Here is a 2,319-nt window from a genome sequence, read left to right as displayed (position 1 = left end):
TTTAGGTTCTGGGGTCTGCATTGGCATACTTCTCTTTAGACTCATCTCCCTGAGTAAAAACAGATCTCTGCCTAATTCTTAGTACAATACTGTCTACACCAAGACTGATGCACTTAAAAATGGATATAAATTACATCATCCTAGTTCCCTTTAGGCCTTATTCACACAACAGAACCAGTTCTCAGATGTACATTGCACTGATCTATGTAGGATCTGTTTTTATAAACCGATCCATTCTCCTCTATGGGTAAATCAGGTCTGTAAAAACAATCCCTAAAACACGATCTGTGAAAAATGGAGCATGTTATTTTTTTCACATGGCACCACACAGCCAGGAAACTCTGTAAATAAGCACCTATTATGTTGGAACCAATAATATTAGTATACAGGATTATTGGATTATTCTAATAGATAATGACCAACGCTTGGTCCTCCTCAGGCCCACCTTTTTGGGTCAGCAGCCCTTCACAGCTTGCAACAGGGGGCTCACATAACAGAACAAATGGTGGCAATCATAACGACGACTGCCACCATTACACACATGACTAATGCTGGCAATTGTTGAAATGCCATTTGCGTTTATTTATCCATGTATGCTGTGATGGCTGCTGTTTGGGACAGACGACCATCACAGTTTAGTGTAAGCGCAAATGACAGTGGTCCCACAATGATGATCGCCGCCATCACTCACAGATTAGTGAGTGACTTACATGAGACTAATGGCAGCGATCCTGATATGACATTGCCACTATTTGCTGTAATAGGCTGCTTTCAGGGACAGCAGTCTATCATAGATGAGTAACAACCAATTAATAATGGGGAACCTACCTCCTCTGATCGCCACTATTCATTAGTCGCTGACTACTAACCAATAGTAGCAATTAGAGATGAGCGAACACTGTTCAGATCAGCCGATCCAAACAGCACGCTCCCATAGAAATGAATGGAAGCACCTGGCACGGCGACCGGCCGCTGGCAAAGTGTACGTGCCAGGTGCTTCCATTCATTTCTATGGGAGGGTGCTGTTCGGATCGGCTGATCCGAACAGTGTTCGCTCATCTCTAGTAGCAATGTGACATCACAGCACTGCTATACCCCTTGCAATTGCCCTCAACTACTCTTAGGTTGGGTGAAACGCGGTGGCTCAGTGGTTAGCACTGCAGCTTTGCAGCGCTGGAGTCCTGGGTTCGAATCCCACCAGGAACAACAAGCAAGGAGTTTGTATGTTCTCCCTGTGTTTGCATCGATTTCCTCCCATTCTACAAAGACATACTGATAGGGGGAAAAAAAAAGTGTACATTGTGATCCCTATATGGTGTTCATAATCTACATTAAAAAAAAACAGTGAATAGTTGACAGAAGTTGCTGATAGCTTTATGCTGTGCTGTATTTTGCCTATTTGCCATCCATACTTCCTTCTTCTTTTGCCTCCATCTCTGATATGCCTCATTCTGTGCCTGCCTTGTCATTGTACCACCTGCGTACCATCTGCCTACCTCCTCATTGTATCACTGTACCACCTGTGTCCGCCCCCTCCTCTTTGTACCACCTGTGCCCCATTTTTGTGTCCTTGTTATTTTGTTCTTTCCCATATTCTTTGTTGTTTTGGGGGGGGTTTATAAAAAGAAAAATTTAGTTTAGTGTCAGCAAAACCGTCACCTTAATTAGATTTAGCATTAGGGACTGTCATTGTAGGTTAGTGTAGTTCAGCGTTATGCTCGGTTCACACATCAGTATGCCATCTGTCCGTTTGAATTCAGTTTGAGACTAAAAACGGACTGATGCACATACTGATTGTATACTGACACCTTTTTATGCTGATAGCAAGGGCTGTCCATCCCCTAGAGGACAGATAAGGGGATTAAAAGTAGAAAGTTTTAAAGTCTCAAACTGAATTCAAACGGATGGATGGCATACTGATGTGTGAACCAAGCCTTAGTGTTAGGAAAGTTTGCTCCAAATTAGTTAGTGTTAATGTCAGACAATTTGCATAAAATTAGGTTTAGCATCAGGGAACTTTACATAAAATTAATTTAGGGGTAGTGTTAGTTTAGGGAATCCGTAGTTTAGTGTAGTGTAGTGAAGTCCAAATTTTGACTGTAAATACACATAACACGTTCCAGTGCTCTTTTACTGGAGAGAGACCCCCTAGAAGACGCCCCTAGACCAACTCCATTTCAAACCCCCCAAAAGAAGTGATGCAGAGAAGTGGCTCTGTTTGGACTTCAGTTCCTGAGTACACATGTGCAATGTGCATGTTCTGGGGACTCCAGATAAACATGGGGCTTGTGAAGAAGCTGTCTGTTAGAGACTACTGGC

Source organism: Leptodactylus fuscus, chromosome 5 (genome assembly GCF_031893055.1).
Source record: "Leptodactylus fuscus isolate aLepFus1 chromosome 5, aLepFus1.hap2, whole genome shotgun sequence".
Lineage (NCBI taxonomy): Eukaryota > Metazoa > Chordata > Amphibia > Anura > Leptodactylidae > Leptodactylus > Leptodactylus fuscus.
The sequence above is the reverse complement of the archived record's forward strand: the minus strand, read 5'-3'. Positions refer to the sequence as shown.